The 15,000-nt window shown below is 38.1% G+C and overlaps 1 protein-coding gene across 6 annotated transcripts in view; it reads left to right on the plus strand.

Annotated features, from left to right (window-relative positions):
• The window catches only part of LOC115223641 (A-agglutinin anchorage subunit), a 220,059-nt gene that overhangs the window by 20,255 nt on the left and 184,804 nt on the right, over positions 1-15,000 (plus strand). Inside the window, exon 1 of one of the 6 annotated variants that reach the window (XM_029794333.2) lies at positions 1,981-2,129. The exons of 1 other annotated variant lie outside the window; for it this stretch is intronic. The gene's annotated coding sequence lies outside the window, so the exon portion shown is untranslated. Of the gene's footprint in view, positions 1-1,980; positions 2,130-4,122; positions 4,146-15,000 lie in introns of those variants that run through there. 4 more of the 6 variants (XM_029794338.2, XM_029794314.2, XM_029794327.2 and 1 more) reach the window with 4 other exon arrangements.

Below are 15,000 nucleotides of genomic sequence, written 5' to 3' on the forward strand. Positions count from 1 at the left end.
TGCCAGGAAATCTGTCATCACTACTCCGTCCTGGTCTCAGAAGACTGTGAGCATGACCTTGTCAGCGGAGGGCTGCACCCTTGCCTTCTTTGGAGGCGGTGAGTCACGGTGCTTCCACTGCATTGACTGGGCTTTGGTCTCTGAATCATAGTGATGGACCCAGGTTTCATCCTGTGTAATCAGTCTTTTGAAAAATGTTGACTCATCTTCTTGGCACATCTCCAAATTCATCCTCGAGCACTCGACGCGTTCTTGCTTCTGGAAAGGTGTGAGCAACCTGGGAATCCATCTGGCAGACACCTTTTGCATATGCAAATGGTCATGAATGATAGTTTCCACAGACCCGGTACTAATCTTGACCTCATGGGCTATTTGGCGAATAGTTATGCATCGATCTTCCAAAATGGCAGCCTCAACTTGACGGACAGATGCCTCATCAATGGCAGAAGGGGGCAACCAGATCTGGGAGCTGTTTCCACAGAGTTCCGACCATGTTTAAATTCACGATGCCAGCGTTTTACAAGGTCATCGTCACCATAAGTTACTTTAATTTCATCAAAAGTCTCCCGTGGTGTGCGTCTTTTCAAATACAAAAACCGGATCACTGCTCGACACTCAACTGGCTCCATTTCACACTTGACTCTGTTCAAACACCTGTAAATCAGAAACAATTAGCTCAGAGCTGTAATTTGCCACTTAATCTATAGAGATATTAATAATTGCACATGCAAAATTTCAGCTAGATCAACCAACTGTAAGTGGATCAGGAGCATTACTTATTGAACGTCCCTCGTATCAACTCACGAATACAGTTCAGTCTACATTTGCAGGACCCGAAGGTACTACAATCAGGCAGTGAAAGACTTGGGGATCAGTATGTGCGATGACGCATCATTTTATATGCATATTAGCAAGATGGCAGCAAAGTGCAGACAACTGGTAGGATGGATAGTGAGGTCTTTCAAGACCCTGTGGAGAGCCTTTGTTCTCAGCCACCTGGACTACTGCTCCCAGTTATGGTCACCACATAGTGCCAAACTAACAGCAGAGCTTGAAGCAGTCCAACGCCACTACACTGAAAAAATTGAAGCAGTGCAGCGGATGAACTACAGGGATAGGCTAAGAAAATTACAGCCTTTCTTCCTGGAGCGAAGGCGTGAGAAATATGCAATAATATATATATGGAAAATCTTAGAAGGGCTAGTACCTAACTTTGGTATTGAGTGTTATACAAATGCCAGAACTGGCCGCCAATGTATTGTACCAAAGGTACCATCCACTCCATCTAAATTCAGGACCAGGTACTGCAATAGTTTAGGGTTCAAAGGCCCACAGCTCTTCAATGCCCTGCCACAAATATTAAGAAATTTACGTATGTGGAAGTAGATGTCTTCGAAAAGGGACTAGACATCCTTCTTTCCACAATACCGGATGAACCAACATCCCAAGATAAGGTACAGACGAGGGCAGTGGAATCAAACTCGCTTATACACCAAATGTACCAACAGGTGGGACATACAGGAGTGGTAACGTGAAACACCCAGACTGAGGAAGTCAGAAGTCAGAAAGACCACGATGGTGCTCCAGCATGACCACAGCCGCATGGCTGAAACGAGTAAAAGAGAATATACATATATATATATATATACATATAAGTGTGTACATATGAGTATATGCATGTAGGTATGTGAGTGTGTATGTGTGCGTATATGTATGTATGTGTGTATGTATGTATGTATGCATGCATACATGTATGCGTGTATATGCATGTATATATGTGTGCAAGTAACCCGTGTCTTTGTTTATGTTTACACCGGTCCAAAAAAAGCGGTGTAATTTACGTTATGTTCCTTCCTGATCAAATAACCAGAGCTTCAGGAAACAAAATATCGTTAAAATAATTACTCGACTGGAATATCTTACGAGGGTCGATACAATTAACTAAAACCCGAAAAGTATTCCCCCCGGCCAAAATGCCTGCCGTCCACCACCAAGTCAAACCAGGAAAATAATAAAAGAATTAAATACTATCTGGCGAAAGATATTAAAAGAAAAAAGGAAGTTGTGTTAAGAGTTACTGCCCTTGAATTAGATGATTTACTTCCTGCGGAAACAGACGCTATTTTATGGTAAGTTTCTGTTATTTGTTTCACTCAGTTTCCCTTATTTAGATATAATTTGTAAACTGTCCAATTCCTGAATACCTTTATTAGTGTCTTAACATTGGTCTGGTGTGTCTGCTTGTTTTAGAAAGAGACGTGTGCGAGTCTATATCTCTCATACTCGCATTCGACTATGTTGATGATGATAGCTCGACGAATTTACGCTACACAATAATATTTTTTTTTCCCCCTCGGTCTTTTTTTAAAATATATTTTTCCTGATTTTTTGTATATTTAGTATTTCTTATGTATTATCAACCTAGGAAGATATTTCGACTTGTCTTGATTATCATCCTTAAATGCGATTATCATCCTTAAATGTACTGTTTTGACAACAATCGTCTCTTAATTATGAGAATCATAGAGTCAGAATCATCATTAAAATGGTAATTCCAGAAAAAAAAGGAAAAAACCCAGCAAAATAACCACGAAATCTCACTCAACAGTATATTTATCTATTATATTTATCAAATAACAACAGAATATTTATCTATTAAAGTAAGAATTTCACATTTTGTATAGTAAATATTGCAATATCTCTCATGATATTTGGTATATATTTGGTGTATTCGATTTAGGGTTTAAAAAAATAAAAAGAACAAGTTTGTAGTCACTTTTTTTTAGAAGCAATTACTATCATTATTAGTGTTTTAAAAGTATGATCGTCTTTAACACTCAAAACTAGGTTTTTTTTTTGGATTATACATTCCTGATAAAGACTATATAAACGTGTGTGTTAAAAGTACATTATATAGTTTTGTGTTTATCCTGTGTATGTGTACAATTTACAGGTTAGAATTTAATTTCCTAAATTTCTCTCCTAGAATATACGAACAATAAACTCAGTTTGACACCTGTCATTATTGTTTCTTTATGGAATTTTCGATAATTACAGTGAAACAGTTCCGTAGACTTGGAATCGTCAATACACCTGTTTGATATGTCAGTCTCACGCAGGTATTTGTATTTACGTGCACCTTAACTTGGATCTAGTCTCGTCTAAGTGGCTCTTCGACAATAAACGATACATGAGCTGTGCTACTGTAGAGTAGCTTACAAAACACAAAATTATGAAAAGGAAAAGTTTATGCTTAACCTTTGATCTGATCTTAATGAGAATAATTATCATCAAAGGCATCCCCACTTCCACCTTAACGTTTAAAAAAAAAGATTCTTTTGGGGTTTTTTTCCCAGTACTAATATTACTAGGACTACAAGTCTTTTTGCTTCTTTAAGATGGCAAGATGTGATTTGAGATGTGAAATTCGCCTGTTATTTCTAGCAGATCGAGTGACCACTTAGAGGTTTGGCATGAAAGATTTAATTATTATAGATAGATTCTGCACTCGCGCTTGTGTTTCTCTTACACTGATGTAACACATACAGACGTATAGAAGTACACTCAAGCACACTCGTACGCGATCAATTCCATTTTAAACTGTTGCTTCGATATTAAGGCATGTTTTTAATCGATTTATTTTTGGAAGTGCTTAGTTTTTATCCAAAAGAGAGATGCCACCTAATTGTTATAGTTTTGATGTATCTACAATTTTTGTTTCTGCCTTTAAACTCGGATAGCTACATGGTTAATCTATTTGTTGTTCAGTCTGAGACCAGACCTGGTCAAGAGGACCAATGATGATCAAAGACGTTCCGGCAATGACCGTTCCGTCTTATTTCATACACAAGGATAATTCAGCCTTAGATATACTTACTAAATACTTACTATATATCCATAATTTTTTTATTTTTTTATAAATTGCAAGGTGTGTTTCAAGAGAGATTTAGTTGCTATTTCTCGCAAATTGAGTGTCAGTGGTAAATGCGCTGTCGTTGCAGTTGTGTCAATTGTTATGGTTTTTCAGTTTACTTTTAATATTTCATAAAAGCAGTTATTTGACATGTTTACTGAAATTTTATGATGGTCTTATTTCACTGCAACATTTCTTCCTCATATATTTTTCAACGTCACAACATGCAACCGTAATTATTATTGATTTTTTTTTCTTATTTTATTTGATACCATTTCAGCTTGCTGCTACATTTTCTTTAGTGCTTCTTATATGACTGTTAACTACAAGATTTCCAAATTTACTCCCCCACCATTTCCCCCTTCTCTCTCTCTCTCTCTCTAGTTTTAATATTTGGCGCTCATGGAAAGGTAGAGAAGACGGAGAATAGCTGAGACGGTCGAGCGCCGAACACAATTACATTTCGGTCAAATTCCGCCGAGGTCGACTTTGCCTTTCATCCTTTCGGGGTCGATTAAATAAGTACCAGTTACGCACTGGGGTTTCATATAATCGACTTAATCCGTTTGTCTGTCCTTGTTTGCCCTCTTTGTGTTTAGCCCCTTGTGGGTAGTAAAGAAATAGGTATTTCGTCTGCCGTTACGTCCTGAGTTCAAATTCCGCCGAGGTCGACTTTGCCTTTCATCCTTTCGGAGTCGATTACATAAGTACCAGTTACGCACTGGGGTTTCATATAATCGACTTAATCCGTTTGTCTGTCCTTGTTTGCCCTCTTTGTGTTTAGCCCCTTGTGGGTAGTAAAGAAATAGGTATCTAATCCACGACGTTTTATATCTAGTGTTCAAATCCCGCCAGTTTCGTTTGTTCAGAGTCTTACCAAATAAGTGTCAGCACTATACTGCTTTCGGATTAAACATCTGTACCTTCCTACATTATGTACGTGGTTTGTGTGCCAATGTTAGAAATCAATATCAAACAAACCACCACGGGAGCTTTTTCGTGGTTCTAAAACCTACCAGAAACAACAGTGAAATCTGTCACAAATCACACCCTACAATCTGAAATTAGAGAATGAAGGATGCATTACCACAGGAATGGCTTTGATCATAGATCTGTTCAGTCATGGCTGATATGAAAACTAAACTGATATGAAGACAATAATAAAAACAGTATTAAGGCTTAATGGAAAACACTGTTGAGACATTGGTAAATTTCTCATAATGATGAGTAGTTGTTATGAAAATATCTTTAACTGAAATGTTAGTTAGTTAGTTAATTTTTTGACTCAAAAAGCAAGGCTATGTAGGGGGACATGGAGTTATGTACAGGATGGTGTTCATGTAAAGAGTTCAGGCCACTTGTGGTCAAGGGAGACTTTGAACCGAGAGGTCGTCAGCATCTTCACTATCTCGTCCGGCAGCTTATTCCACGGATCCGCTACCCGGACGGAGAAAGCCCCTCTCCTTCGATTGAGATGAGATCGTCCCAGATAGAGCTTTTCGGAGTGACCCTGCAGCCGACGCTCTGGAGCAGGAGTGAAGAACAGGAATGCTATATGGCCTTGGTTGGACAAAACTAAAAAAAGTTTCAATTTTTGGTTGAGGTAATTTCGAATCACTTGTCCTGGGAGCATCATAACCTAAGATTTCCAGATTTGTTACAGTATACCCGTGTTTAGCCGAAAAAAATTCGTTAGCAACTTTCGTTTGATTGAGAGTGGTGGAGATGGCTGAGTGACTGGAGGGACGACATAAATGTATAAGGAAATTGTGGCTAACGTGTTTAATATAGTGAGTGAGCCAAGAAATTTTTTATTAAGTGTGGTAAGTAGCTTGCTTACCAACCACATGGTTCCGGGTTCATTCCCACTGCGTGGCACCTTGGGCAAGTGTCTTTTGCTATAGCCTCGGGTCGACCAAAACCTGGTGAGTGGATTTGGTAGATGGAAACTGAAAGAAGCCCATTGTATATATGTATGTATATATATATATGTACGTCTGTATGTGTTTGTGTGTCTGTGATTGTCCACCCAACATCGCTTGACAACCGATGCTGGTATGTTTACATCCCCGTAACTTAGCGATTTGGCAAAAGAGACTGATAGAATAAGTACTAGGCTTCCAAAGAATAAGTCCTGGGGTTGATTTGCTCGACTAAAGGTGGTGCTCCAGCATGGCCGCAGTCAAATGACTGAAGCAAGTAAAAGAGTAAAAGAGTATATAGTGTGAAGGGAAAAAATCCCGTTAGTTTAATGATTAATTTTGTTCTTTTTTTTTTAAATAAAGCAAGGGAGACAACTCCAAAATTTAAGTTAATTAAAAATATTGACTGAGTGTTTGTTTCATTACTAATTGTGCCACCTGAGGTGACTTTGTTATTCATCTGTTCATATAATAGTAGCAGTAACAAACCGATAAAGTGTGACCGCTTGATCTGATTGAAATATCTGACAAACCTTCCTCACATCTCACTCTACCATCTTAAGGACAGGATATATTTGATACTCTAATCCTACACACCCCTAAAAGACAGGATAACCATGGCTAGAATACTTTGATTCTAGGTCTGTTTGTTTATGGTAACCTATGCTTAATAATGTCAGTAATATACTAAAATCTGTTCAACTAATCAAATTCTACAAACTTATGTTGTGTTTTGAGTAAAAAAAAAAAAATAATAAAAACAACAGAAAGTCTATATATTTGATGTCTAAGGAAATGGAAATAGATAAGATGATAGAACAACAAATGTTAACTCTAGGATTCAGATTAGTGTCAAATGTAATTATTCATTAGAAGTGACTGTGTGGTAAGTAACTTGCTTACGAACCACTCGGTTCTGGGTTCAGTCCCACCGCGTGGCACCTTGGGCAAGTGTCTTCTACTATAGCCTTGGGCCGACCAAAGCCTTGTGAGTGGATTTGGTAGGGGGAAACTGAAAGAAGCCCGTCGTATATATGCACATATATATATATTTGTGTGTGTGTGTGTTTGTCTCTCCAACATTGCTTAACAACCAATGCTGGTGTGTTTATGCCCTCATAACTTAGCAGTTCGGTAAAAGAGACTGATAGAATAAGTACTAGGCTTACAAAGAATAAGTGCTGGGGTAGATTTATTTGACTAAAGGCGGTGCTCCAGCATGGTCACAGTCAAATGACTGAAGCAAGTAAAAGAGTAAAAAGAGAGTACTATTTTGAATTAATCATACATTACATAGTTTTGAGATTTCGATGGTTTGGGGATTTAGTTTCAGAATGACATTGTAGGTTAGGCATGAGAGGCTGGATCTAGCCAGTTTGAATACCCCTTCAATCCCACCAAATTGAAAGCATAACCTTTGGGTGAAGTCCTGCTCTGGACGTTGTTTGTGGTGCCTTGCTGTGCTTCCCCCATGATTGTTTACACTTCTCAACATCATAGATGATCCACTATTCATCCCCTGTCACCATTCGCATTTCTGCAACAAATCACGGATGGAAATCTGTTGTTTGAGGTTAGCCTCATTCAACTGATGTGAGACCCAAACATCAAACCTACTGACGCAATCAAGTTGATGCAGATGGTTTTCAACACTTGGTTTGAATATTTGGAGAATGCCTGAATCATTTTATTTTGTTGCTGTTAAATCTTACAGGGGTGGCCAGAGTGAGGTGCATTTTGAACCAAAAGATTCCCTGATTAAAATCTTGAAAACCACTTTTGGCACACACATTCTGTAACATCATCCTTTCCATACACAGCATACAGACTTTTCTCATGCTTTCTTCCTTTTTCACAATTAAAAATAAAACAAAAAAAAATGAAGTGTTGATAATGTTTGCTTTGGCTCTCCATTTTCAGAGTGATCCCAAGCACATAGAATACAGCTCTGTCTTGTCACAAATTTGTGTCAAATTACATTGAAGTGTCAAGTATGCACATGCACAAGTGACCATTCATTACTTCACCCTCTACTTATCAGAGTGCTTGAAATTTAGTGTTGAAAAAATCTGAAAAGACTTTTTGGCCCATGCAATAGTAGAGTCAACTTTAGCCCTGTCCTATGAAAATTGGCCTTGAGTCAATGAGGTAACTTTTATATTACAGCCCCTACAAATGACACTCAATCATCTTAACAAAAACAGACCGGTTCATAGGATAATGTAGTCCTTGATATACTATGCCTGAAAATGAGATGAAATTATCATCACTAGGTCACTTGTCATGACAGGTCTTCCTGTTCAGAGCTGATCTGGAGTTGAACACCCACAAAACCACTCTTGTTTTTAGTAAAATATATTTATTATTATGTAAGAAGATAGAATTTTAAATATCTTACTTATCGACTTTCTCGACTGAAAAAGGCAGTGCTCCAGCATGGCCACAGTCAAATGACTGAAACGAGTAAGAGCGTAAAGAGACTGTCTGACCAAATGTGTGCAGCATTCTGTGATTGTCTCACTGATCCTCACACTGCCAAACACTGCCTGTATCTTCTAAAGTATTTCTTATTTTGGGTCAAAGATGATTTACGTGTTGCTCAAACATGTAGCAGCTCTGATGGTGTCATAGGTATGCTTGAGCAGAAAAGACAGAAGACTGTTCAACAACAATAGCTTACCATGTAGAGATTGAATTCACTATGAAAAGCAGTTGGTCGCTACGCAATTTGTTGAATGTTTTATTTGCTGTGCATAAACTGTTTGCAAGCACAACACTGTTACCTTTGTGTAAAAAAGGAGAAGAAGAAAGATACAGTATAGATAGCAAACTTTATTAGATACTAGCAGTATAGCCCGGCGATGCTCGGGTTTGTTTTTTAGTTGCGCTTAAAACGGCGCACTTTGATGTTGCGTTAACAAAGTTTTGACATAGTTTCAATCTTTTTTGAAAAATAAAAATTTTGCATTATGTAGCTTGTTATTCTCTTTAACCCTTTAGCGTTCAAATTAATATGTCAGAAATAATCCTTATTCATTTACATTTTAAAAAATTAACCTGGTATTATCTTGTAGCTTCAAGATTTGAAAGATGTAATTGTTTATTTTTAGAATGACATTGCAGGGTAGGTGTGAGATACTGGTTCTGGCCAGTTTGAGCATAAAATGAGTAGACTATTTGGGCCAGATATAGCCAGTTTAAACACTAAAGGGTTAAGTGAACATTTTTCTGGTTGAAATGCACCGAAAAATGGCGACACAGCAGTCAAAAAATCGTAAAAAAATAGGGATTTTCATAGAAAAAAAGCACCTTTTTGGTGTTAACACGGTCCGATTTGAATTTCTTCTTCTACGGAATGAAGAGCAAGCCTTCTTCTACCATACTCTCAATTTTGGTCAACTTGCACCGCAGGGTCTCAGAGGAAATAGTGTTAGTTGAAGGCTACCAAACCTGCCACACACACAGAGACAACTTCAGCTTTATATACTCTTTACTCTTTTACTTGTTTCAGTCATTTGACTGCGGCCATGCTGGAGCACCACCTTTTAATCGAGCAACTCAACCCCGGGACTTATTCTTTGTAAGCCCAGTACTTATTCTATCGGTCTCTTTTGCCGAACCACTAAGTGGCGGGGACATAAACACACCAGCATCGGTTGTCAAGCAATGCTAGGGGGACAAACACAGACACACAAACACACACGCACATACATATATATACATATATACGATGGGCTTCTTTCAGTTTCCATCTGCCAAACCTACTCACAAGGCTTTGGTCGGCCCAAGGCTATAGTAGAAGACACTTGTCCAAGGTGCCATGCAATGGGACTGAACCTGGAACCATGTGGTTGGCAAGCAATCTACTTACCACACAGCCACTCCTGCGCCTATGTGTATAGATTTGTATTGCAAACTTCATTAGATATTTGTATATTCTGTAAAGAATATAGAAAAGCTGCAAATTACTTTCTATTAAGTAGATAATATATTAATAGACAATATCACATTATAACTAAATGTTCTTAATGACAAAATGACAATAAGTTCAATGGTTTAGCTGATTTTGTCTTGTGAACCTATTATACTTAAGTGGACGTTTATTTCTGTAGTAAAACTTGTGTGAGTATGAAAAAAGAAAACTAGATTTAGTTAATTTAATCTTCTGTTATTACTGTTTATGTAACATAGGTGCAGGAGTGGCTGTGTGGTAAGTAGCTTGCTTACCAACCACATGGCTTCCACTGCGTGGCACCTTGGGCAAGTGTCTTCTACTATAGCCTCAGTCCGACCAAAGCCTTGTGAGTGGATTTGGTAGACAGAAACTGAAAGAAGCCCGTTGTATATACATATATATATATGTGTGTGCGTTTGTCCCCAGCAACATCGCTTGACAACCGATGCTGGTGTGTTTACGTCATCGTAACTTAGCAGTTCGGCAAAAGAGACCGATAGAATAAGTACTAGGCTTACAAATCCTGGGGTCGATTTGTTCAACTAAAGGAGGTGCTCCAGCACGGCCGCAGTCAAATGACAGAAACAAGTAAAAGAGAGAAAGAGAATGTAGGATTTTTTTTTCTTTTGTTGAGTCATTTCCAGTATGTGGGTATTTTCATTTTTATTAATTTCCAAAACTTAACTTTGGTAAGAAATTCACTAAGAAGTATAAGGATTCATAGTTCATACCATAAAATAGAGGATGACTAACTTAGCAGTTTATAAACAAAATATTTCCTATAAAAGTCCTTTCTTTTCTTTACAAAAAAGTAAATGTTATGACATCTTTAAAATTTTGTTGCACTCAATGTTAAAAAGAAAAATTCAATATCTTTAATATAGATTTGGCAACATGTTTAGCAGTTTTAGTTTGTATTATACACACACACAAACACACACTCACACACATTTATTTATTGAAGTGCTTAAATTGGAAAGATGGATGCAACAAATATTTTACTGAGTCAGCATATTTTATGCTTTTGTTCAGGGTTAAGATTTCTTTGTTGTGCAGAATTGCTTATACTATGCAATCACAGCAGCTGGATTTTACTAATAAAATGGGAAAGCAATAGATCAATGGATATAATTATTTTATTGCTGCACTTCAAAGTAAAACGGAGGGTGTGTTGCCTATAGGTGAACACTTATTTCGATTTGTTCAATTAATAAACTGCATCAGCTACAACGTATTTTAACTACTTTAAATTACCTCGCAGTTTATATATATTTTTTGAAGTAGATGATAGCTTTTGTTACTATTGGGATTTAATTAACAGTAGAAAAAGGATGCAAAAGGATAGTTGCCAGAGTAAGAACTGAATGGAAAAAAATTCAGGGAGCTTTTCCTCTGTTGCCAACAGAGGAGATCCCTCTTTGGATTAAGAGGGCAGGTTGTATGATGCCTTCGGTATGAAGTGTAATGTTGTATAGTACCAAAATGCTGTGTTGAATGTCCTATGTCCTGGATGTGTGGAAGTTGGGAAGAAAAAAGCAGACATGGTCCACTGGAGGAGTAATGTTGGTGCACATGAATGACTGGGTACAAATGAACTGAGAAAGAAAAATGGGTACAAGAAGAATCAGAGGCAATGTACCTATTTCTTTACTACCCACAAGGGGCTAAACACAGAGAGGACAAACAAGGACAGACAAACGGATTAGTCGATTATATCAACCCCAGTGCATAACTGGTACTTATTTAATCGACCCCGAAAGGATGAAAGGCAAAGTTGACCTTGGCGGAATTTGAACTCAGAACATAGCGGCAGACGAAATACTTATTTCTTTACTACCCACAAGGGGCTAAACACAGAGAGGACAAACAAGGACAGACAAATGGATTAGTCGATTATATCAACCCCAGTGTGTAACTCTGGTACTTATTTAATCGACCCCGAAAGGATGAAAGGCAAAGTTGACCTCGGCAGAATTTGAACTCAGAACGAGCAGCGGATGAAATACCACAAAACATTTCGCCCAGCATGCTAACGTTTCTGCCAGCTCGCTGCCATATCAGAGGCAGTGTACCAGAGAGAAGACAGCTGGTATGGAGGACGATTGTGGAGTGAAGAATGTTAAACGATCCAAATGGAAGGAATTTGTTTGAGAAAGGATCAACAAAGACATAGGGAGAAGTGGTGAAAGATGATTTCAAGAAACTGATAAAGGACTGCAACAGCTGGCAAGATGTTGTGTCGGAGAAGACCTCTCTAAGCCAGATTGCATGGGAAAACATGTGAAAGATATTGAATGATATTTTTATTCTTATCAGCTCATATTCTCATTTACAGAGCATATAATGAAAATGAAGATCATTTTCGTTACCATTTCTAGGCATAGGAGTGGCTGTGTGGTAAGTAACTTGCTTACGAACCACATGGTTCTGGGTTTAATCCCACTGCGTGGCACCTTGGGCAAGTGTCTTCTATTATAGCCTCGGGCTGACCAAAGCCTTGTGAGTGGATTTGGTAGATGGAAACTGAAAGAAGCCCGTCGTATATATGTATGTATGTGTGTGTATATGGTTGTATGTCTGTGTTTGTCCCCCCCAACATTACTTGACAACCAATGCTGGTGTGTGTACTTCCCTGTAACTTAGGGGTTCGGCAAATCTGTTTTCTTGCTATGTTTGGGTTGGATGATTTGACAGGAGCTGGCAAGCCAGAGGGCTGCACCGGGTTCCAGTTGTCTGTTTTGGAATGGTTTCTATGGCTGATGCCCTTCCTAATGCCAACCACTTTACAGAGTGTACCGGGTGCTTATTATGTGACACCAGCATGGGCACCTTTTATGTGGAACTGGCACAAGTACCTTCAGTACATGGTGCCAGCACAGATGCTTTTAATAAGTGGAACCTGTATGGATGTTTTATATGGAGCGCCAACATGGGCACCTTTTATGTGGAACTGGCACAAGTACCTTCAGTACATGGTGCCAGCACAGATGCTTTTAATAAGTGGAACCTGTATGGATGTTTTATATGGAGCGCCAACATGGGCACCTTTTATGTGGAACTGGCACAAGTACCTTCAGTACATGGTGCCAGCACAGATGCTTTTAATAAGTGGAACCTGTATGGATGTTTTATATGGAGCGCCAACATGGGCACCTTTTATGTGGAACTGGCACAAGTACCTTCAGTACATGGTGCCAGCACAGATGCTTTTAATAAGTGGAACCTGTATGGATGTTTTATATGGAGCGCCAACATGGGCACCTTTTATGTGGAACTGGCACAAGTACCTTCAGTACATGGTGCCAGCACAGATGCTTTTAATAAGTGGAACCTGTATGGATGTTTTATATGGAGCGCCAACATGGGCACCTTTTATGTGGAACTGGCACAAGTACCTTCAGTACATGGTGCCAGCACAGATGCTTTTAATAAGTGGAACCTGTATGGATGTTTTATATGGAGCGCCAACATGGGTGCCTTTTATGTGGTGCTGGCATGTGCAGTGTGATACTGCACTAGGTGAAAGAGAAGTGTCAACAATATGGTATACATTGTGAATATATGTCCATATGGATATACATTGTGGCTGTATGTCAATATGTCTTTGGGTGGCAGAGATAAATGCAAGGAGACATGGGATCCCTGTAGAGCATTTTTCACCAGGGAGCTGCTCAAGATGGTAGTAGTTTTCCAGGGAACACATCAGGATAACTTTATAGGAAATTGTGGTTGATGGAGTAGGGTAGATGGGAGCATCTAGGGAAGAGAAACATATACCCTTTTTAAAAGTAATTACTAGGGGCCATGCTGTGTGGACTATATGAAAATTTACTAAACCTGACCAAAGCAGTCTATAAGGCTGTAAGTGAATGAGAAAATGAGAGCAATTCTTAACACTTGAATCAGTAATGAAGATATTAAGGAAGAAATCTAATAACTGAGTGTTCCTAAGGAGATAAGTATGTAATTAGGTTGTGAGGTGAAGGGAGAGAGAGAGAGAGAGAGAGAAATCAGGGGTGGAGAGAGAGAGAATTCTTTTGATTAGACATCCGCAGAATTTTAGCATGAATTCTTAGCCATGACTAAACAAGCAACAAGACAATAGAAATGTAATGAGTGATCGTATTCATAATTAATAACATTAATTAATTACATAGTATGAGTGGTTGTTCATTGTAGCTTGTGAAGAGAGATAATAACAAAAAAAAACAAGTAAATAAATAACAAATACATAAAACAAACAAAACAAAAATCTCAGTCATTTAGCTTGAGAGCATTATCTTGTGTACGGTCAACAAAACATACAAAAGTAACCAAGAATGAAGAGGAAAGTAGTATGATGAAGTGCATGTCCTTTTCAAGCTTTCTGTTAGTTGAAATAATTATAGGGCCCATGCTCTTAGTGGGGATAACACAATTATTCATATCCAAGTTATTTGTTATATTTGAGAAACTAATCATAAGTAGGTCTATAGAAAAGTTCTATACTGATTGGGACTGTTGAAATAATAAAGTAATTATTTAAGATGGTTACTGTATGGAATCTCATGTTAGAGGAAAGAGTCTAAGAAAATGTGAGATAAAGTTCATTTCTAAAGAAGAAGTATAAGGCCCAAGGATCTTAATGCTGTAAATTACTTAGCTAGGATCATTTCCCTTGGGCTATGTGTGATAATGACATGAAGAAACAATATGATCAAATTTAGTCTGAAAAGAAATGGAAGAGAGTAATCAAATGATTGTTTGATGTTCTTAGGCTCTTAGAGTGAAAGTAGTGGTAGTATTTGGATGAAAAGTATTCCGGATCAAAGTTGTAAGAAGGTAAAAAGTTGGTAACAAGGACATTTGAAAAGTCAAAAGGAAGGGAGGAAATAAAATCCAAGAAAGGAAGAGAAAACAAACAGAAGAAATGAGAAAGGGTAGGGTTGATGTTTAGAAGAATATAGTGGGAAAGAGGAAGTGAAAAAAACAGAAAGAACAATGTATGAAAGGTATCCTTCACAGTAAGGTGGTTCACAATGGTAGTGTGGAAGCCAGAGGCTGGGCTTCTTGGTTGGTTAGTATGTACTTGTCCATGTGAGGGTATCTTGTAATGACTTCATTTTTGATGTTGAAGCAGAAATAAGGATTTTTGAGGTTTTGTAAAATGTCTGAACTTCTTGGCTTAAAATTTATATATATCTTTGACTTCTTGATCACTTTCCATTTGA

The sequence above is a fragment of the Octopus sinensis genome, linkage group LG2 (assembly GCF_006345805.1).
Source record: "Octopus sinensis linkage group LG2, ASM634580v1, whole genome shotgun sequence".
NCBI classification, from domain to species: domain Eukaryota; kingdom Metazoa; phylum Mollusca; class Cephalopoda; order Octopoda; family Octopodidae; genus Octopus; species Octopus sinensis.